A 22,405-nucleotide genomic window follows, 5' to 3' on the forward strand; every position below is an offset into this window, starting at 1 on the left:
AGAATGGAGCGAGAAACCCCCGAACCGCCGCCGCCGCGGAGCCCCCCCCGGCCTGGAGCGGGGCCCCGCCGCCTGCGCCACTGAGAGACCCCGCCCCGCGCTCCCCCCTCCGCGCGGGAGAGGGAGGGTCGCAGGTAACGGATCCCTTAGTTGCTCTGAGGGGACCCTGCCCCGGAGGTGGGGGAGGGGGCGTGTGCGCGCGGGGGAGGGCGGTGGCGGGGCCCGGGGGGGATGATTCACAGCGTGCGGCCCAGTGGCTGTTAGCAGGGCCCGCCCCGCCCCCAGCGCCCCTTGACTGACGATAAAACCCCTGTTATACATAGTGGTGCCCAGGGACTCGGATGCGGGGGGGGGGGTAGGTTGAGGGGAAGGGGGGATGAGATGGGGCGTTGAGGGGGGATGGGAGGGGATAGGAAGGTTCTTCTGGTCTCACGCTCTTCAATTTTCTTTTTGAACGAAGAAGCCATTCTACTAAATCTGAAGTGCCCCGCACCTCTTTGCCTTCCGACCCCACAATAATGTTTTCTTTTAAGGCCAGTGAAGTTTGACGTGGGGGTGAATGTGGTGGGGTGGGGTGTTAATGATAAAAAAGAAGAGAGAGATGCACACTATATGCAAAGTGGAGGAGATGGGCTGTATTATGAATACATGAAGCATGTAGTTAGCAGCACCTTGTTGTTTTCTGGATGGGCAATCTAGAACCGATCACTCTCACAAGGTCTCATCAAAACAATGGGAAGGGGCTTTTATGAGGAATGGAGAGCATACTTCCTGAGTGTGTTGTGTTGATGCCCCTCCTTTTAGCTAGAAGTTGTATTTATGATCTTTTTTTCACAGAAAGTGCCTTATTCTATACCCACCATGGGAAAGAGAAAGTTATAATGTATTAAATATGCAAGAGAGAAGGTAGGGGAAGATATATCTTTTATTGGACCAACTTTGTTACTGAAAGTTACAAGGATTTGAGCTACACCAAGCTCTTTCTCAAGTTTGGAGAAGATCTGCTTCATTTCCCAGACCTTAAGAAGAACTTGGTGTAGCTCAAAACCATGTAGCTTCCATCAACAAAGTTGGTCCAATAAAAGAGATTTCATCACCAACCAACATTGTATTTTTCATATCCTGGGATCATCGTGGCTACCACACTGCAAACATTAACTATGCAAGTTAAGTAGGTAGGTTGTACTGGGATTCTGTTATTAAAAGGGTGGGGTGTGAATCAACAAGTGATCCATTGTGACAGAGTCAGGGGAAACTTTTCATCCAGGCAGCTTTCCCCAATGCCATCCTGATTGTTCTCCATCCTTTTCCATACTCAGCACAACACTGGTGTCATGCCATGTTTAAGTGTAAATTGGAAGTGGCTTCTTATAGGCCCTGGGGGGTGCTCAACCCTCTGCTTTGCCCTGCCCCCTTCCCTCAAGCCCCTGCCCTGCCTCTTCCCAGCCCTGCTGTGCCCCAGGCCCTGCCCCACCCTGCCTCTTCCCACCCAGTCCCTCCCCCAAGCGCATCCTGTCCCCGCTCCTCCCCTTCCCTTCCAGCACCTCCACAGCATACAGAAGGCGCTGGAAGGGAGGAGGAGGAGTTGATCAGTGGGGCTGGCAGGAGGTGCTGGAGGGGAGCTTCGCTACCTGTGATTGCTAAGCAGCCTCTAATGTTTTATGAACTGGCCTCATCTTTAGCCCTTGACATGACATCCCTTCCAGTAGGGGTGCTGGGGGGGTGCAGTTTGACTAGGCCACACCTTTGCTCTTTTTCTGATGTATCCTTACTTGCTCTTTTATTTAAAAAGAGTTTGGGGGGGCTTAGAGATTTGGGAGTGGTATGCTCATATCCTTAGCAATTGAAACATGTTACAATCTGCTGACTCATCAGTGGATAACTGTAATGAGTTGTTGGTTCTTAGTACGTTTCCTAGTGGGCAGGTGCCCACACCACAGTCAGCTCTTTTGGCCAGTCTCAGTCAAGACTGAGTGGGCTAATGGAGGCTGAACTCCTTTCAAGTTAGGGTTCTGATGCATTAGCTGGGCCTTGTGTGAGAGAAGTTGTCTTCTTTTGGGGACTTTCAATATGGCACCTTTCACCATCACTGTGTTTTGGTTTTTTTTTTGTTTAAAGGGTGGTTTTGAATTTTTCCTATTATTAAAGAGCTTATTGTACCTACCTTCTTTTTGGTTGAAGAGTTCTCTGAACCCAGCACCTTAAATGGGATTTCATATTTTTCTAACACAACTTGGATTATATGTATCTGTATTTTTGTTTACTGTATCTCCTCAGTGAGGTCACTTGGCATGACAAAAGAGGAGCAGTGACAGCCCTGTTGCTCTGTAGAGGGACTGTGATGAGAAGAGGGTGTTTGGCTGGCAGGCTAGTCATGTATTCCTTGATTGATAAACTTTTGTAAAAGGTCTGAGGAAAGCAGAACAGCATTCAGCCATTTCAGTAAACTCCAGGCCTTCAGAAAATGGATCACTTGTTTACCCATGACAGTGATTTGCAAATCTGATGTTACTTCTGAATAGTATTTTGACACCACCACTTAGATCAGAGTGCGTGACTCACAGCTATATAATCCCAGTAGGTGAGGACCACATTTACGTGTCAGCCCTCTTCCACATGATCTTGGAGAATCTGGTAGCCTTGTGTACCTGCTGTACTCTCAAACTCAGGTATCTGTGAGAAACCTTTGGATATTCTGACAAATTAGGTTCTCCCCAAACTGCCTGCTTATACATCCTGATGGTGCCCCATTGCATTTATTTATCTGGTAGAAAGAGTTAAGTCTCTCTTTAACAAAATGTAAATTTGGACTTTGATCTTTAAATCAGGTTCCAGGGGCTTTAGGAATGATGGAACCTTTGTTTGTGCTAAAACCTGCACTTAAATGAACCTTTATGGTCCCTGGGCAGATCATAAAGGAAAGTCCCCAATGTGAAGAGACCAATCCCCTGCACTGGAGCACCTGAAGAGAGATTCTTTTTAAGGCGACCTAAAAAACAGAAAAATAATTAGGTTTGTGCTTTTCTTGGTGCTTTGATACATAAGGAGAGCCTGCGGGGTGTTTGTAAGCAGGGTTTAAAATAAATTTTAGCTAAGGATTATTAGTAATGTCAAGTCTTACCTCCAATGGCATACTCATTGGAGGTCTTATGTGTGTGGGGAGCTTTCTCAGCCCTTCATTGGCTAGGTGAAGTTACCCAACTTTTCTTCCAGCTCTTTGAAAAGATGTTCATGTTTGTTTAATCTATTTAAAAGTAACTTTATCAGTTAATTCAATTTCACCCATGATGTCTTGGTTCTGTTAGTTCTCCAGATATCTAGTCTTCAAGAAAAACAGATGGATAAGACCTGTTTTTTTCCTAAAGCAGAAACAAATCCTTTCATGCCTTTATACATTATTAAAAAGAAAAGCCGTGCATGGTCCTATTGTTTTTTTTTTTTTTCCCTTTGTAGGTCATCTTTAACTAAAGCCCTTGCAGAACTAAACGACAATGGGTGCTCTTCCTGGAAGGCCCATACGTAGAATTTGTACTACACAATTCCTATTGCTACTATTGCAGCTTGAAAGGTTACTATTTGAAATGAGGGTATAATATGTAATCACCTCAAACAGTTTTGCTTGACTTCCCTATAATGTGAGACACTTGGCTGGGGTATATCTAGGCAGTGATAGCTGGCTCATGCATATCTCTAGGGTGGCTATTTAATTAGAATGTATATTTTAGAAGAAAAAATCTAAAACTAGTTCAAGTAAACTTGATGTTTATGAAAAGCACTGGACTAAGGCCTTGGCTACAGTCGCCGATTCACAGCGCTGCAAGTACTCCACCTCTCCGAGGGGAATAGCTTGCAGTGCTGTGAGCGAGCGTGCAGCGCTGCAGGCGCTGATTACACTGGCACTTTACAGCGCTGCACTCGCGCTCGGGGGGGGGTTGTGTTTTTTCACACCCCTGAGCGCAGCAAGTGCAGCGCTGTGAATTGCCAGTGTAGCCAAGGCCTAAGTTTTAGAGCCTGAAGGTTTTTAGATAAACACAGCAACCCTCCCTTTCCACCACCACCATCACAGAACAGAGTCAGCAGTGCTAGTTGTGCTTCTGACCTGGTAATGAGAGGATTTATTTTTATGCTGTTTAGTCCTATGTTTGGCCTTTCCAAACGCTGAAATGTTAGATAGGGGCCATGCAAGGATCTAAATAGACTGTTGACTACTGCCAGTTGCAGTAGTGGCTTTTGAGATTTAGACTTTATCCACAAGTAGTTACTGAATTGAGATCAACCAGCTCTTCTTGTTCAAGTCAATTCATCAGTGGCAGTATTTTAATCACAATTATTCCATGTTGGATTTAACAGTCTCTTTGAAAATTTTACTGTTTTAGATGTGGACTTTTTTGTAATACTTTGGTAAATATGGCTTAAAACAATCTAAAATATTTTAGAACAGTTTTGTTTTGGTATCCCTTTTCAAGAGAACTTTTATATAATGGTCTTATGAAGTAAAGAGTTAATATGGGGAGCTAAGCAGAATCTAAACAGTGGGCTGTGCACGTATCCCTCTTAAACAGTGTTGCTACTGTGAAGAATAAGCACAACGTTCCCTACTTTTGACATCTTGAATGGCTGTGTACAACTTAGCTAACTTTTCTCAACCCTAAACTGCAGTACCCCTTACTCTCCTAGACCTGGGTTCCCTTGCAGCCCTCCTGTTGGACCACAGTCTTGACCTATAGCATCCTGTGCTGTTCTGACCCTAAACTTCCATGGACAATTTGCCAGTACATCTCCATGCTAGTTTGCAGAGCCTGGCTGTTCCACTCCTTGCTCTCTTGAGCTGATCTTGTTAATTATATTAATTTGCTGTAGTTTTGTAACATCCAGGGTTGGGTACTAAGTTGAAACTTGCCAAGTTGCCATGAGTGATCTAAACACAAACCCAATGTGTACTTGAGCCTCATCCTCAACTCCCTTCACTCCTATCACCAACTCCCTTTGCAAACCAAAAGGCCATTACCTTTTAAAATCACAATGTGAAACATCAGGTACGCAAGGGTAAAGCAAGATATTCAGAACAACTTATGTTGATATATCAGTGCACTTGTGGAAACTGTCCAATCTTAAGGTGCGTGAATTAGGTGCCTTGGTTAGGAAATTGGTTACACAGGAGGTCCTGAAGCATTTTTCAGGAGCTATTGCCATCTGTGGTTTCAACCAGATGCTTCTGTGGGAATGTTTTTCTACACTGAAAACCCTTTATCCCAGCCCTCTCATAGTTTGGAGATCTGCCTGAATAGTTTGGCTTTGAACTAGGAAGGTGGAACATGGACTCAGTGACTCTTTCAAGAATTTTTCCCCCTGCACTTGAAAAAAATAGAGGAGTGCTGCAGGGACAGTATGCTAAACTCTGAGGATGCAGTGTTCCTTGTGTCTGCGTGGTGAGTGTTGGTATAGAAAGTAGAAAAGCTTGTGGTCTCAGAGGACCTTTTCCAGGGAGAATAGTGTCTGCAATTCAGACTTTAGAGTTGGGTGGTGCTCATTGGGGATGTGTGGGAGAGTTTATGGAATGTGAACAATTTATTATTAATCTAAATCAAGAAATACTTTAGCATGAGAGCATTACATTACCACATTATTTTATGTAGTCTTGTCTTGGTATAGTTGCAAATGCATTGTTTCCTATGTAAGTTGATTTTCTTCTTGTTTTCCTCTTTCTGTGTAGTGTGTTTTTACAGTTACCAAAATAATTTTAAAAATCTGTGTAAATAAAGCCATGAAGACTAGGCTAAGGCTGACCTCTCATCCTAAATTCATTCTGTTTTTCTTGATTCTATGGGGCAAAAATTCTGTGATTCTGTGGGGGAAAAATACCACTGCTCATCTTAACTTGCTCTCCCTCAAACCGGAGTTAGGCTAGGTCTACACTACCCGCCTGAATCGGCGGGTAGAAATCGATCTCTCAGGGATCGAATTATAGCGTCTCGTCGGGACACGACAATCAATCCCCGAATCGACGCTCTTACTCCACCAGCGGAGGTGGGAGTAAGCGCCGTCGACGGGGAGCTGCGGAGGTAGATTTTTGCCGCCGTCCTCACAGCGGGGTAAGTCGGCTCCGATACGCAAATTCAGCTACGCGAATAGCGTAGCTGAATTCGACCTATCTTAAATCGACCCCCCCCGCCCCCGTAGTGAAGACCTGCCCTAAGAAATGCTAGAGGGACTGGCAAGCACCTGCTTATGAGATCGTTTAATGGCAGTAAATATGGGACACTTTCCCTTCACTTTTGTTCCACTAGGTTAGTGGGGAGGTGAGGAAAGAGTTGCAAGGTTCTTCTTCTCCGTAAGGGCTTGGTTTGAAATCTTTGAAGACTCACTCTGTCCTAGAATAGTTGTTCCATTTGAAAAACAGTGCTTTTTACTTGGCTGTGTTTCGAATACAGCAAGTGGAAAGAAAGAAGTAAGATGACTCTTTTCTTCTCTCCATTCTGTCCACATGGGGTTTGTGTGTGTGTATGTGTGTGTGTGTGTGTGTGTATATATATATATATATATATATATATATAAAAAACGTCACGCACAAATGGAATAAATGATTACTTGATATAAGGGTTTTATCTTCATGGATTAAGGTGTCGAATTACTGCTGTGTGTCAAATCCACTATACAGGCCCTCAAGATGAGTGTCGATAATACCTATGTACGACACCAGAATGTACTCTGTTTTCTGCAACTGCTTTCCCTTTCTCTCTCATCCCCTATATTTTTTTTCTTGTCCCACTTCCCCATACAAAATAATTTTCATTACTCTCCAGATTCTCCTCACTGCTTTGACTGTGGGTAGGGATTATTTTACCCCTCCTTTTTTAGCATCCTGGCTGCTGCAGTTTTGGAGTAAGCGTGGGAGCTGTGCCCTTCTGCTCCTTCCTCCACCTCTTTTTTTTTTTTGCGGGGTGGGGGGGGAGAGTTCCCCTAATCTGTAACTCCAGGGCTTCCTCTGCTCACACATTCTAAGCCACAGAGAGAAATTGACATGATTCCTGTCAGTTTCATTTAGAAACCTGTGGACAGCTATGAAACTGACCAGAATCTGCTCAGTCTTACTCTGGTGCACTTTGGGCTTACAAACTCCAATTTTGTTTTGTTGGCCTTGCTGAGGAAGTAAAACTTCTTTTTTTGATAGGGGAGCGTTTGGTGGAAAAGCAAAGATGTATAACATGAACAGGTGTATGTATCTGTAGTAGGTCCGGGGTGGGGCTCGTCCCTTCCTGGGGTGCCTGAAAGCCAGGCCGCCCCGCTACAAAGCGAATAACAGTTAGGGCCCCGACCTTTGGGTAGGGGCTAAGCACCCAATTAGCAGTTCAGGGCTCAGGCCCCTATGCAGGGACTGAGCACCCAATTAGCAGTTCAGGGCTCAGGCCCCTATGCAGGGACTGAGCACCCAATTAGCAGTTCAGGGCTCAGGCCCCTATGCAGGGACTGAGCACACAATTAGCAGTTCAGGGCTCAGGCCCCTATGCAGGGACTGAGCACACAATTAGCAGTTCAGGGCTCAGGCCCCTATGCGGGGACTGAGCACACAATTAGCAGTTCAGGGCTCAGGCCCTTATGCGGGGACTGAGCACACAATTAACAGTTCCGGCCCTGGGTCAGGGCGGGGCAGCACACCAATAGTCAGTCAGTGGCCCAGGCCTTGTAGCAGGGGCTGGGTCAGTTTGGGTTAGCCCAGGCCCTAGGTCAGGGCAGGGCAGCCAATGGATAGTCTGTCAGGGGCCCAGGCCCCTTGGACAAGGAGGAGGAGAGACTGCCACCCGGCGCGGGGTGGCAGGGGGGGAACACAGGCCCACCCACTCCACTGTGTTCCAGCCCGGGGCCCTATCCGCAGCAGTCCGCCTGCCGCGCGGTCAGTGGGGATCCTGACCGCAACACACTGACATGGGTTCGGGGTCTGCTATCCCCAGGCCACTTCCCATCTCCTCCATGGGTACCTGCTCCTCCTGAGTTCCGTCTGCTGGGTCGCAGATCATGGGCTCCTCCGGGCCCCGAGCACCAGGTAGGTCTGTCGCTCCCTCTGGGCCCTCGGCGGGGGGAAGCTCAGACCGCTCCTCAGGATACCAGGCTCTCGGCAGGCTCGGCCAGTCCTCCTCAGGATACCGGGCTCTCGGTAGGCTCAGGTCCGCGGGAGCTCGGGCACCAGCATCTGTCCTCTCCCGCTGCCGGCCAGCTACTGAGCGCTGGGGCCTGGCCTTTATACTTCCTGTCCCGCCCCTTGACTTCCGGAGGGCGGGGACAGGCCGCGGTGGCTCCGCCCACTCTGGCGGCTTTTCTGGCTCATCGCTTCCTGGGGCGCCTGGAAGCCAGGCCGCCCCGCTACAGTATCCAACACTAAAATAGACAGTAAAGAGGTTAACTAGAAGCTCCTCAGAGCAGGAATAAGTCAGTGAAAAGATGCCCATTGACTTAAGTGGGCGTTGAATCAGGCTCACAAAGAGAAGGCAGGGGGAAGAAGCTTGCTCTCTCTGCAGCTCAGTGAGAAAGGAGGATCCGGAAGCTCATAGGCTATGGTTATATTAGTGAGCGTACAGCAGTGCAGCTGCACGGATGCAGCTGTGCCACTGTAAGTTCTCTTGTGTAGCCGCTCTAAGTTGACTGGAGAGAGATTTCTCCTGTTGACTTAATTAATCTACCCCCAATGAGGGTTCTCCTGACGACATAGCACTGTCCACACCAGCGCTTAGGTCAGTGCAATTTATGTCACTTGATGGCTTATTCACACCTCTGGGCAACATAAGTTACACCAACATAAGTGGTAGTGTATACATACCCCTAGTCAGAAAGGAGGAATTGGGAAATTAATTATCTTGCTTACACACAAGGAATATTACTGCTAACCAAGCGACTTTATTAGGGCTTGTCTACACATAGTTATTCCCAATTCCATGGATGGACACCCTTATTCTAGAATTAGAGTCTACGCATGGAGTTAATTAGGAATAGCTAATCAGGAATAACTCCATGTGTAGACCAGCCTTAGATAAGGGCTGGTTATTTTTGTTTTTATCTTCTTGCCACCACCTCTCACTTGAATTTAGGCTTCTAGATAAGAGATTGAAGTGCATGACGTCCATGGTCGCATTCTTTGAAATGCTTCCCCTTCCACACGCAGGGTCAGTTAGACAGAACTGCAGGGTATCAATGCATGGACTTGAGCTCTGAGAGTCATTCATTCAATACATTGGGGGAAAAAATAGAGGGACCCATTCGTGAGGACTAGGGCTTTTTTCAGCCTAGTCCAAAAAGCAAATATGAAAAGTGTGGATAAGGAGGATACCCTCATTATGATGTAGGCCAGTGTTTCCCAACTGATGCCCCATCATGCCCGAACAGGTGTGCCGCAGAATTTTTTTAAAAACTAAAATAGGGGAAAGCCACCTTCTGATTGGCTGTCTGCCTCACTGGCCCGCCTTCTCAATGGATGGAGCAACCAATCAGAACTCAGTCTCCCTCTCTTCCCCCATCCCCTCCTGTGAGAGCAAGCTGTCCGCTCCCTTGCCCCTTCCCTGCCCTTCTGCAGCTGCCGGCCAGGAGGTGGTGGGGGAGAGCCCCTGGAGCTCCAGGTGGGCTACAGCAGAGAAAAGGTTGGGAACCAGTGATGTAGGCACAGTGGAAGATCCTAGGGGCTTGTTAGAGCTGGGAACATGAAGAGGTAGCAGTGCTTCTCCCCACTTTCTTCTACAGCCCCTAACTTGCCTCAACACAAGAACATAAGTGGCTCCTGTTGATTGCATGTAAAGTCTTAAGTATCTGGCACTTCTGAAAATCATGCCCGATGAGCACAGTCTCTCCCATTCTCATTTCCTTTCCGCTTACTTATCCAATTTATCATTCCTCTCCATTGACTGAGGCTTGGAATACATTTACAACTAATATTGGTGTAGATGTGTTGGTCAGGGGTGTGAAAAATCCACATCCTTGACTTGCATAGCTATGTTGACAGAACCCCCAGTGTAGATGCAGCTCTGGCAACAGAAGAGTGCTTCTTTCAGCATAGCTAATGTTTTTTGGTGAGGTGGTGTTGCTACACTGACAGAAAAAAAGCCTTCTATCCGTGTACGCTCGTTTATATTAGGGGGCTATGCTGATGTAGGGTTTATGGTGTGGACCTAGCTTGTCTCATTCTCCCTCTTCTTGTTTTCCATACCTCGGATTATTACCTCCCCTCTACCACTCACTCTTTCACTGTCTTCTTTGACAGATCTTCTGTTGAGAGAGAGAAAATGGGTATACTGCTCATGGGGAAACCTGCAGCATGAGTTTGGCATGGTCAAATTACTGTTGTCACTCCTTATACATTGGACCAGGGCAAAGAAACCTCTGTGCAGGGGTGTGTTTTTTTTTTTAAAGTGGGCAGGATACAGTATTTTGTTCTTGGTGCCCTTGTTTTTTCCTCTCATTCCTGTTACCTGAAGCCACAGCCTGGGTTACGCTATTATGGAGCTTCTTTCGGGTGTAAGTTGTGCAGTATTTACAATGTGTATAAACAGACCTGCTCTAGCTTCTGATTGAGCAGTGGACTTAGATAGTGGAGTGAGATAGGAAGCCAGAAGAATGATGGCATGTGGGAGAGCACAGAGAACTGGAGGATGCATGTGGAAAGCAGAGGTGCAGAGGAAAAACTGAGGGAAACGTGGCTGGTAGAGAAAGATGGAGTCTTTTTTTTATTAATGTTTAAAATATTTTAAACATTTAATTTTTGAGATAAAACTTTTAATCAGTTATTTTTCCATGTATTTAAAACCCTCCATCCTTTGTTCTCCAAATATTCTTTTCCCCACCATCCTTTCCACGTGCCTCCTCTGGGTGTGCTAAAGTCGCCTATTAAGATCTGTCAGGACCAGGATATCCTCCTGTTGACTTTATATGCCAACCAGCTTTTAAACTTTTAGTGCTGTTTGGGTGAGATGAGAGAGAAGAATGCCAAATGTAGCTAGTGAAATTTGAAAGCTTTCACTGGTGTATAGTTAACTAACACCTCTTACATTTTCTTTATTTTTAACGGCGCATACTTAAAAAAAAGAGAAGAAATGAACAGTTTGTCCTGCCAATTTCCAATTGATGTATAAGTCTTCAACACTCGTTCTCACCCCACTCAACCTTTAATTCTGTCCCCTGTAACTCTCAACCAAATTAGGTAATAAAATCCCATTTCCTATTCAAGGAATCCAATTCTAATATACAACACCTAACCTATACTGCAACATTAATATAGAAAAACTGTATTAGTTACTGCATAACTTAGTTTAGTAGTTCTCAACTTTATTTGTATTATAGTGGCTAGAAGGAGTCGCAGTATTGTGGCAGCATGTAGGACTCCTAGTCATGAACCAGGCAAGGCACTATATACACAGAGAACAAAGACTTGATGCCACAGATCACTCTTGAAAAGAAAAATAAAAGGTGGACCACTGATCATATATTAATAGATTAATAGATTCTAGGACTGGAAGGGACCTCGAGAGGTCATCGAGTCTAGTCTCCTGCCCGCATGGCAGGACCAAATACTGTCTAGACCATCCCTGATAGACATTTATCATAACCTACTCTTAAATATCTCCAGAGATGGAGATTCCACAACCTCCCTAGGCAATTTATTCCAGTGTTTAACCACCCTGACAGTTAGGAACTTTTTCCTAATGTCCAACCTAGACCTCCCTTGCTGCAGTTTAAGCCCATTGCTTCTTGTTCGATCCTTAGAGGCTAAGGTGACCAAGTTTTCTCCCTCCTCCTTAGGACACCTTTTTAGATACCTGAAAACTGCTATCATGTCCCCTCTCAGTCTTCTCTTTTCCAAACTAAACAAACCCAATTCTTTCAGCCTTCCTTCATAGGTCATGTTCTCAAGACCTTTAATCATTCTTGTTGCTCTTCTCTGCACGCTCTCCAATTTCGCCACATCTTTCTTGAAATGGGTGCCCAGAACTGGACACAATACTCCAGCTGAGGCCTAACCAGCGCAGAGTAGAGCGGAAGTATGTAACTTTATATCAGTTTATTCCATTAACAATTAAATTTAAAGTGGTTATGCATTTAGATTTTAAAATACAATGGCCACCATGTAATGTGATCAATATGGTGCATGAGATAACTGATGGTACAAGTTCTTCAAGTATGTATCAGTGTGGACTGCACTGTGTGCATGATCAGATTTTACCTAACTATCAGTGTCTGTCAGTGGTACCTGTCTGTGTGCATTGTGTTGTTGTATGAGGATATAATCAGTTTCCTCTGATGGCCTGTGGCAGTGAGACACTGTGGCTAGTGTCTGACCTGTTAGTTCTTAGTGCAGGTTAGATTCCTTAAAAAAATCCTCAAAACCACTTTTGATCTTCTGTGAACTGATTGACTATTGTACTGAACTTCCCTTGTCAGACTGCCCTGTACACCCCCTGGTATACACACCCTTGTACAGGGTTTCTGTAATGGCACATTCAAAATCTGCAGGCTTCAAGCCCTGTCCATTCTGCAATGGACTACTTCCCCTTAAAAATGAACACAGTAGGTCTGCTTCTGTCTGGGAGAATCCCATGTTCAGAGCAGATGTTTGGTATGCTTATTCTCTGCGAGGAATCATAAGTTGCAGGATGTGAGGCTGAAGTTCCAGTTTCTGGAACAGTCCATGAAAGTCTTGTCAGACCCAGAGAAAGAGAGCTCCAAAGTCGTCCTAATGAACAAGGCCCATGTCCCCTAGTACCCCATTGAGCAGACAGGTGACTAACTCCACCATGGAGAAGTAGGTACCAAGGAAGAACTAACACTGACCTTAGCATTGGGATCTGCATCAGCACAGTCCAAATCCTGATAGACAGCACATTGGTGTTGCACCATGTAAAAGCCTTGCAGGCGCTCTATTATACTCTTGATACCTGGAAGCTATCATGTTCTGGGAATGGTGTCATCAGTGTGGGCAGACTCCAATAGCTGTACACCTTCCAGAAGTCAGCAATGACTGAACAGACTTTCTAAGCAAAAATGTGGGAGACTCCCACTATAGACTTGTTTGCTGACACCAAGTGCCAGAACTTAGGTTCCAGAGGAGGAGTGAGCCCACGCTCCCTGTCAGATGCCTTCCTCCTTTGATGGTCTTGAAGCCTCCTGTGTGCTTTACCATTTGTTCCTCTGAGTGCTGAGATACTAGTCAAAATCAGATGGGACAAGACCTCAGTCAGCATGATAGCCAAAACTGGCTTGGCCAGTATGGGGCTATTTGATCCGCTGCAGATGTCCGAATGGCCTGCCATACATCTTCCAGCTTACTGGAAATAACATCTCAGAACCACCGTAAAATGCTTCACCTGGACCCACAGTTATTGCATCTGACAGTCTTGATATTGGCTGGTTGAGCAACAGCAACAGACTGTTCCCTGTAGGTTCAGGAAGCCCTTATACAAAGCAGAAAACCTTCCAGCAGGAAAACATACTCAAAACTGAGAAGATTCTTCATTTAGGGAACTTGGAGTATTAATCCAGTGGAGGCCCCAATACCAAAGTTCCTGGACTATATCCTCCTCCTGCAACATGCAGGACTAGCGTTTAACTCTTTTAGAATCCTCACTGCAATATTATGTCACACTAGCACAGTTGCACTCTATTCTCACACTTCACAGTATCAAAATTCTTCAAGAGCCTTCTTCACACTTACCTTCCAGTCAGAGACCCAACTCTCATGGTACCTCCGTGTCCGTCTCAAGTTTATGGAGCCTCTTCTAAAATTGTTGTCTGAGTGCTCAATACGTTACCTTACCATCAGATCAGCATGGAGGGTCACTTCACTCCAAGCTCTTCTGGCTGGGCTGCCTTATACATATTTTCACAGAGACAAAGTAGTGACGAAACCATACCTCAAATTCCACCCTAAGGTGGTCTCAGAATTCCACCTGAACCAGTCTATTACCCTGATAGTATTCATCTCAAAGCAGCACTCAATGCTGGGAGAAGACAAGCTCCATACTCTGGAGGTTTCCAGAGCCTTCCTTAGGCCTGTTGAGATAATAGAGCTTTTTAGGCTCTCTTCCCACCTATTTGTGGCCATATTAGGCACATTAAAAGGTCAGATTACCTCATTGCAGAGAGTCTCTTGCTGTGTGGAAATATAGTGGATTACTGATATCAGCTGGCTGTTGAGACTCCCCCTCCGAATGTCAAGGCACACTTCCCCAGGGCACAGGCCTAATCTTCTGCCTGCTTCAGAAATGTGCGTGTCTTTGAAATATGCAAGGCAGTTACATGAAGCAACCTGCTAACTGTGCACTTGACAGGGTAGCCAGGATAGGTGCTAAGCTCAGGAGAGTGGTAGTTCAATCCTTTGATATAGCTATAACTCTTCACTCCTATCGTCCAGGGAGGATATTGCTTGCCAGTCATCTACAGTGGGATCCACACTGACACCTAAGGACAGAGAACAGTTTACTTTCTGGTAAATTGGTTCTTTGAGATGTTGTCATTCATGTGACTCCCACAATGCACCCTATATTTCTGCTTTTTGGTGGTCTCAGCAATATGGATTTAGAGTTGCGAGGGAACTGAGACTGGTTGCTTTGCACACATTCTTTTAATAAAGTAAGAGTGACCATCATATTTTAAAGATTAGTGTAGATGATTTTCAGCCAACCAATTGGGTGGACCACTAATAACTTGACTATGGACCGCTAGTGGTCTCCATCTCATGGATTGAGAGTCATTGACCACCAATATGGTTACAGGTATAAATTTGCAAAAATCTGCATAGGCTTACATAAACCTACAATCAATAGACATATTACAGGTCAATCATTGCAGTTAATATACTTTTTTCTCTCTAACATATCACTGTGTGAGAACTGATAGAATTCTGTCCCTAATGTATGCTTGTACTCTGTTCCTTTCATTGGGATAAGAGGCAAGGTTCTCTTATGGATTGGTAATTGGCTAAAAGATAGGAAACAAAGGGTAGGGATAAATGGGCAGTTTTCAGAATGGAGAGAGGTACTTAGTGGTGTCCCCCAGGGATCTGTACTGGGCCCAGTCCCATTTAACATATTCATAAACGATCTGGAAAAAGGGGTAAACAATGAGGTGGTAAAATTTGCAGATGATACAAAACTACTCAAGATAGGTAAGTCCCAGGCGGACTGTGAAGAGCTACAAAAGGATCTCACAAAACTGGGTGACTGGGCAACAAAATGGCAGATGAAATTTCATGTTGATAAATGCAAAGTAATGCACATTGGAAAACATAATCCTAACTATACATATACAGTGATGGGGCCTAAATTAGCTGTTACCACTCAAGAAAGAGATGTTGGAGTCATTGTGGATAGTTCTCTGAAAACATCCACTCAATGTGCAGCAGCAGTCAAAAAAAGCAAACAATGTTGGGAATCATTAGCCAAAGGGTCAAGTATCAGAGGGGTAGCCGTGTTAGTCTGAATCTGTAAAAAGCAACAGAGGGTCCTGTGGCACCTTTGAGACTAACAGAAGTACTGGGAGCATAAGCTTTCGTGGGTAAGAACCTCACTTCTTCAGATGCAAGTAATGGAAATCTCCAGAGGCAGGTATATATCAGTGTGGAGATAACCTCGTTATCTCCACACTGATATATACCTGCCTCTGGAGATTTCCATTACTTGCATCTGAAGAAGTGAGGTTCTTACCCACGAAAGCTTATGCTCCCAGTACTTCTGTTAGTCTCAAAGGTGCCACAGGACCCTCTGTTGCTATTAGCAAAGGGATGGATAAAGACAGAAAATATCATATTGCCTCTATATAAATCCATTGTACGCCCACATCTTGAATACTGTGTGCAAATGTGGTCGCCCCATCTCAAAAAAGCTATATTGGAATTGGAAAAGGTTCAGAAAAGGGCAACAAAAATGATTAGGGGTATAGAACGGCTTCCGTACGAGGAGAGAGTAATAAAACTGAGACTTTTCAGTTTGGAAAAGAGGTGACTAAGGGGGGATAAAATCATGAGTGGTATAGAGAAAGTAAATAAGGAAGTGTTATTTACTCTCTCTCATAATACAAGAACAAGGGGCCACCAAATGAAATTAATAGGTAGCAGGTTTAAAACAAACACAAGAAAGTATTTTTTCGCACAACACACTGTCAGCCTCTGGAACTCCTTGTCAGAGGGCGTTGTGAAGGCCAATACTATAACGGGGTTCCAAAGGGACCTAGATAGATTCATAGAAGATAGGTCCATCAATGGCTATTAGCCAGGATGGGCAGGAATGGTGTCCCTAGCCTGTGTTTGCCAGAAACTGGGATTGGGTGACAGGGCATGGATCACTTGATGATAACCTGTCTGTTCAATCCCTTTGGGGAACCTGCCATTGGCCACCGTCAGAGGACGGGATACTGGGCTTGATGGACCTTTGGTCTGACCCAGTATGGCCGTTCTTATGTTCTTATTGCATTTAATATGCAAAATCAACAGTATACATGGAACAATACACTTCCTTTGCAGAATAAAGCAAGGGGGCAAATCTAAGGTTGGGTGTAATTTCGCTCAGGGTGACAGTGAGTAATAAAGGAACATGTAGCAATAAGGGTACTGGTTGGATCATTTAATTCATTGTTACCCAAATTTTTGAAAGCTGAGGCCCACCCCCGCAGGAAAATGAAACTAGTTGTCACCTTGCCCACCTCATTGTGTTCTTAAAGGCCTACTAATATTTTAGAAAATTTAAATTGTATTTTAAGATGTATTCTTAAATTCTCACTTTAAGGAATTGTGTTTTCAGTATTGGATGTTAAGAAATAGTTGAATACAAGTCATTTTTTAAAAATTAAAAGTGTTATATTTCAAGCTTACAACGATATTACTTTACTAAATAATTACCATTCAAAATGTTATGTTCTTTCTAACAAAACCTCTCACACGGGTTGGCTCTAGTGTGGTCCTTTGTCTTGTCTTCCCTTCAGTGGGGCTCAGATGCCATGCTGGGATTCTTGAGCTGGAGCTGCTTCTTGACTTGAGGGCAAAAAATAAGTGGTCGTGTTTCCCAAACTCACCTACTTGTGGCACCAAAACGAGCAGTCACAGAGTAAACTGTGTAGAATTTCATTCATATTTTGAGCAATGAAATAATTAACAAAGTTGACATGAATGGGGCAGTTCACACCTCAGCTGTTGTTTCAAATTCTGCAAACCTAGCCAGACAGAACCGGTGCATCTTGTCTTCATGAGTCTGCAAATATTCTGTATCAGTAGCAGTTAGCCGTGAACTATGCCATTTATTCAAATGAGATGTTAACTCTAAGGATGATAATTAAAGTCAACATTAACTGAAAAGTCACCATAAATAATATATTCTTCACTTGCTGCCTACTGTGTTCTTGTACAAATGAGTCACAATAGTCAGAGTCCATAGTTTAAAGAAAAGTTGAATGCAAAAAAAAGTCTTCCTTACATTACACATACAGTTGTGTTAAATGTAACTAGCCTCTGATATGCTCCCTCTTGAATTCTCCTTTGACATAGTTACAGCTAATGCAAGTCAGAGCATCCCCATACCACCATTTTTAGCACAGCTGTCTTGGGCTGTGCTTACATCAACATATTCTGGGAAAATCTGGGCAACTACCCTATACTAGTGCAGTAATTGATAAGTAGAGCAGAGAGGTGTCTGGCTGTATGTGACCTTGCCCCCACTGGCGCTGTACAGCGCTGCAACTTGCTGCGCTCAGGGGTGTGAAAACGCCCTCCCCCCCCCCCAGCGCAGCGAGTACAGCGCTGTAAAGCGCCAGTGTAATCAGAGCCTGCAGTGCTGCACGCTCACTCGCAGCGCTGCAAGCTATTCCCCTCGGAGAGGTGGAGCTCTCGCAGCGCTGCGAGAGAGCTCTCGGAGCACTGGCGGTGCGACTGCACTCGCGCTTCACAGCACTGCTGCGGCAGCGCTGGGAAGTCCTGAATGTAGCCAAGGCCTGTGTTCTTTTTTTTTTTTTTTTTTTTTGGTTTGTTCTTAAATACAGTACCTTTTGGGATGTTCTTTCACATACTGACCTTGGCAGTAAAAGGGCTGACTAACTTAGGTAATGAGAGATGGTTGGCCAGTCTCATCTACACAGCAGAATTGTTAGAACATGGTTAAATCCTGTATATTACAGCCATGATCACAGGCAAGGTCAAAACATGGTACTTCCATGTATCTGAGCTCATGTGTAAGGCTACGATGTAGTCATGGGTATTTTTAATAAAAGTCACGGACAGGTCATGGGCAATAAACAAAAATTCACAGCCCGTGAAGTGAGCAGTCCGTGACTTGTATTAAAAATACCTGTGATTAAATTGGGGGGTGGGTGGGAGAGGGGAGCACGTCTGGGACCAGCGGCATCAGTTGCTGGGGGCTTCCGGCTGCCCCATGACCGTTGCCGGGGAAGCCTCTGGGGAGAGGGGGGGTCCAGGGCCAGTGGCATCAGCTTCCAGGGACCGCTGGAGCAGCTGGCCCCTGCAGAATTCACAGAGGTTGCAGAAAGTCACAGAATCCGTGACTTCTGCGACCTCCATGACAGACAAGGAGCCCTACTTGTGTTAATATGTTGTATGTAGGATAAGTATTACCATTTGTTTATAAACTTCAGTAAACCAAACCAGACCCATAGTGTAGATGAGCTCTAAGACACATTTTGGATCGTCTCATATCCCATACTCCCCTGGGCTACCTTTTGGAGCAGGGTTCAGATAGTAGCTTGGGTCACTCTACATCTTACAGCAAATAATTTAGTAGTATTGATAATGGGGCAAGTTGCTTCTCTGCACATAAATAATGAGTATGAAGACAGTATGCTTTCATAAATTATTCACTGATCACCCACCACAGTTAGTGGTTTTCTTTTCTTTTCCTTTGTTCCTACCACTCTGAATTTTGGCTACTGGATATCGGGGGAGTGTATTGAGGAGAGGAGGGAAGTGAGGTTAACTCGTTGAAGGTAGTCTGTCATGTCACTTTTGATTTCCCTGGATGAGTGTGATGCTGGGGACTATAATCACATATGGCAAATGGTGAGCCTGTAGTGACAGGGCTGGATGCACCTGGGGATGAAGGTGTATGTTTAACAGTGGATAGAGAGCTGTACTGAGGATTGGTTTCTCACTGTGAATAAAGATAAATGGGCAGGGTAGGTATATAACACTACAGGTATGTATGTATGTGTGCTGGCAGTCAGAATACGAGTAAGGGTGGATTTGGTGGGACATATGTGGCTGCTGGTAGAGGTGGTCATATCAAAAAGGGGTGTAGCTTGTTTGTGTGGGATGGAAGGCTGAGAGTCCCTGCTGGATACAGATTGGGGCAGGAGTGCAGATCTGGGGCAATGGATGTGCAGATGGATGTGAGCTGTGTGGGAGTGTATTTGATTGTGTGGGAGTCTGCAGTCAGAAACTGGTATGTCATCCTTTTTGACCTCCTGTAAATAGAGAAGGAAGTGGTAGCTGAGACTTATGTAATAAGTAAAGCTGGAACTGCTGAACAGGTGTAATGATATGAGTATAGATTATTGTACCAGGTGTATGTTTTGGCTTTTTAAAATGGTTCCAGTTAGGTTTTATCCAAGCCAGTATAACCCACCCTGTAGCGGGGGGAACAAAAAAAGGAATTTATAAGCCTCTACTTATATAGAGGTGGATAGCTGCAGTCTACCTGGACATGTCTTCTCTAAAAGATTCACCTGTGAAATAATCCTTTGGCCTATACTTTGTCAGCACAGCATTTAGTCTAAGAATAGTGGTATCATATTACAAGAATAACAGGAACAGGTAGTATGTTTCAATTAAAGTATTGTTATGTAGTAATTATTATTTATTTGTATTACCATAGCTCAGAGGTAGTCAGGCAGACTGTGGGTCAAATCCGGACCGCCAGACGATTTTGAATGGACTACTTAATTTATTTACTACTACTTATTGTTGTTGTGCTGTGAAAAATGTTTCTGCAGTCTGGACCTTGACCAGGAAATTTGGAACTTGACAAAAATAATAGATGCTACAGCAGGGGTAATCAAAGGAACTCTAGCCCTGGACAGGACCAGTTGTGCTCAGCGCTGAACAACCACAAAACAAAAAGATGGTCCCTGCTCCAAATTCATGGGATTAAGACTTCTTCCACATATCCTTACCCATTCCTAAATAAAAACCATTATAGTGCTGTTCAGTTTCATAATTCTGCTAATTGTATGGATCAGTCAAATAATTCTGTGAGAAATGCAGGATGGGTTTTCTGCAGAGGCACAGAGGATTCTGTTTAAAAGAACACCAGACTCTTCAGTCTGAATTTTTTATGTCCTGTTGTTGGTAAGATCCAACTTTTGTTTGCTTTGTTCATTTGACATTACCTTGTATGTAGTTTTTCACTGTTTCTCTCCTATAGTCTGTTCACTGACAAAACTTGCCTGGTGGCATTGAGTTTATTCTAGAAGGGCACACAAACTTGTGAAAACCTGGAAATGAAGAATGAAGGTACACTCCCAAACAACCTTAACTGGGGCTGCCAGTAGCCACTAGGAATTATCTGCATGCACTCCAGCAGGATTCACTGTGTTTGGTGTAATTGTGCTGAATGGCAGAGGGGTTAGTTGGAGCAGCTTGGCAGAGCTGTGATTGTGATGTGAGGCAATCTGTGGGGTCCATGCCTCTTTGTGAGGTATGAGCCCCTCTGTCTGATCCCCACATGTGTGATCAAAGGAAAGAGGTGCATGTGTATCATGAGATCCACTGTGTTTCATTTCAGTATTGTGGATTGTGTCAGCAGGGCACAAGGTGGTCTTCTTGCCAGGAAGTGTGTCAGCAGTTATGGGGGATATGAGGTATGGACTCTGGGTTTAGTGATGGGTAAGTGACTTGTTTGTTAGATGGCATAGTGTGCATAAGAGTGAAGGGGTTGTAAAATTTGTTAGATATGGTGATTTTTCTGTGGAGCAGTGTCAGGCTGATGTAAGTAGCTCCTGTTCAGTATAGTGCAAAGGCAGAGTGCAAGCGTGTGTGTGTGTGTGTGTTAGGGGCATATTGGGGCATCACTCAGAGGGCAGAGTTACAGTTGCATGGGTGTGTACACTTTTATTCTACCTGGTTTTCAGACATTTTAGTTTTGTGAAATTTGTTTGAAAGGGTGGGAGGTACCACCGGGCAACCTTAATTTTGAGCTAACAAGATTTTTTTGATAAATTTCCTGGAGTTTTATAACATGTTCTTGGAGTTAGTGGTCATTAAAGTAGTGGTTGTTGTGTAGGATTGCAGTTAAGATAACCTCTGTGGCCAGATGAAGATGGTATTTACATAACATGTTTCATCAGTCGTAAGGGGGGAAACGATCTTCCCATTGTACAAATGTGGAAATTGAAGCACAGAAGTGAAGTGACGTAGTAGGGGCTCGATACATCCATCTGGAGCAGTGGTTTTCAAACTTTTTAGGCTGTATATCTCTTTCCAAATAATGTAGTCTTCCACGTACCCCCATCTGAGATAGGCAGAAGTGACAAGTGCAGATTTCTGCCTTCCATTTTGCAACAGCTTCTAGAGGTTTTCAAACTGTGGGTCATGCCCCCCTAGGGGGTCACAGAAGAGTGTTCAGGAGGGTGAGTGGTGACACCAGCTGGCTTGGGCCATCCCAGCATGGCATCTCCACTCCTTGACTCACCTCAGTGGGCCACCCAGCCTGTCCGGGTTGGTGGGGTGCAACCAAAAACTGTAACTCAAAAGGGGACTCAGCTAAAAAGTTTGAAAATTGGAGGTGGCATTCTCTCCGTGAGCTGAGCCCCACCTTGCATTGCCAGCATGAGCCCCCCTGAACGTTCCTGCATGCTCCCTTTGTGGGGTATGCCCCTCAGTTTGAAAACCTCTGATTCTGAGTCACACAGCAGAAAGGAAACATACTGATCTGGAGCATAGGAGGCTCAATGAGGTGTGAAGTGACAATTCATCTCAATGGGATGTTCTCAGCTGAATGAGAACACCCCATGGAGATGAATACAGTCTGGAACTATAGCTTTGAGATGTGTGAACTGCTCCATTTATCACAGTAGGTGTCAATATATCCCAGCCTGCCTCCCCTCCCCCCCACTCCAATGCTTGAGAATCTGATATGCATCAATCATGCCTGTGTCAACTCTCACCCTAGTCTCAGCAGTGTGATCTTGGTGCATGCTCCCAGAGTCCCAGCATGTCTGTTTACAGCTTCCAACCCTGAGGAGCAGGCATTCTCCAGATGTGATCTCACAAATGAGGGCAGGAAGATGGACTCCAAGCCATTCAGAGGAGCAATGCTTCCCCAGATGCCAGCTCACATGGGGGGTTGTAAGGGAGAGGAGATCAGACCTCTCCAGAGTGGTCCCTCATATCCCAGGTCATATGATGGCCAGAGAGGGGCATGGGCCCCTCCAGGTC

At 44.9% G+C, this 22,405-nt stretch overlaps 1 protein-coding gene across 7 annotated transcripts in view; it reads left to right on the forward strand.

The window, feature by feature from the left end:
• TCF20 (transcription factor 20) overlaps positions 1–22,405 on the forward strand; it is a 200,206-nt gene that overhangs the window by 88,910 nt on the left and 88,891 nt on the right. For 6 of the 7 annotated variants that reach the window (XR_006176718.2, XR_010594907.1, XR_010594919.1 and 3 more), the window contains exon 1: positions 1–134. The exons of the other annotated variant lie outside the window; for it this stretch is intronic. The gene's annotated coding sequence lies outside the window, so the exon portion shown is untranslated. The remainder of the gene's footprint in view (positions 135–22,405) is intronic. 7 annotated transcript variants of the gene reach the window in all.

Source organism: Chrysemys picta, chromosome 1, assembly GCF_011386835.1.
Source record: "Chrysemys picta bellii isolate R12L10 chromosome 1, ASM1138683v2, whole genome shotgun sequence".
NCBI lineage: Eukaryota > Metazoa > Chordata > Testudines > Emydidae > Chrysemys > Chrysemys picta.